The sequence below is a fragment of the Falco naumanni genome, chromosome Z, assembly GCF_017639655.2.
Source record: "Falco naumanni isolate bFalNau1 chromosome Z, bFalNau1.pat, whole genome shotgun sequence".
Lineage (NCBI taxonomy): Eukaryota > Metazoa > Chordata > Aves > Falconiformes > Falconidae > Falco > Falco naumanni.
Genome location: NC_054080.1, coordinates 66,037 through 67,363, shown reverse-complemented (window position 1 = coordinate 67,363; position 1,327 = coordinate 66,037).

Sequence of the window (1,327 nt, the reverse complement as noted above, 5' to 3'; positions counted from 1 at the left end):
ATTTGGTTTTTCCTTTCTGTCCAGGAATTGAAGAGGCCTTTTATTCATCTTAGTTGTTGGTAATTGAGAGGTTTTCCGCACTCTCAGGCTTGGATTCCTAAGTTCAGATTTCTTTAGTACATCAGTGGTGTGCTAGAGTGCGCTGTCATTGAGTTTTGCAACATGTGCATCTGGGCCACGCTGCCATTCGGTAGGATCTTGACAAGGCTGGGTAAATGGACTGTCAGGCCTGTCTTAACAGAATTCAACAAGGTCAGATTCAAGTCCTGCACATGGAAAGGAACAACCGTTTGCTACAGCACGTGCTGGAGCTGCCTGCTGGAGAGAGCTGCTTTGCTGAATAGCCAGAGGGGTCGTGGCAGAAAGTGAGCTGAGAATGAGCCAGCAGGGTGCCCTGCCGGCTGAGAAGGTTAACGGTGTCCTGGGCTGTATGAAGTGTAGCATAGCCAGGGGACTGAGGGAGGGGATTGGTACACCGCTACTTGGCAGTCCCTGGGTTGTGCCAGCTCCCTGGGTATAATATTGAGCCGCCAGTGCAAGAGAGAGTGGTCTTTCATCCGTGGAGCGAGTTCAGTGGAGGCCATCAAACTTTGCCAGGAGCAGGACTACTTGCCTTTTGGGGTGAGACTGGGGGGAACTGGCTTGTTCAGTGAGAGAAGAGATGACTGTGAAGGGGACCCAGCAGCAGCTTCCAGTACGTGTAAAGAGAAGACAGAGACAGGTGCCTCCCAGTGGTGCGTCACATGAAGCAAAGGTACAAGAGGCATAAATGGAAACAAGAGAATTTCTAAACGGAATGTGGGCAGCTTCACCATGGTGAGAACAGTAAAACAGAGAGGGTTGTGCAGTCTCCCTCCTTGAATGGTTCAAGATCAGAGTGGATAAAGCCCTGTGAGCCTTATCTGACCTCAGAGCCGAGTCTGCTTTGAGGAGGGCGGTTGGCTGAGAGACTTGCCGAGGTCCCTTGTGACCTGATTTATCCTGTGGATCCTTGGGCAAGTTGCTGTCTTAACATGGATGAAAGCTTGGAGCGTAGTATAGAATGCCCTGGTTACGCCTGTCTTGCCCTGTTGAATACCCTTTTTGGTGCAGCATACAGAACTGCTGGGGATTCCTTCTACCTGAGGATAAGCTTTAGATCTTGTTATGCTTTTTGATGTTTTTTACCTTTCAGGATAACCTGTAAGTGGGTAGAGCACCAGCTAGTATAGTATATAAACCAGTAAAATCTCTGTCAATAGTGTGTGCTTTGTGTGTGCAGTATGAGTACTTCAGCAGTTCATTTATTTACTGTCTTGCTAAAGCACCAGTATTTTGTTACCTGTTT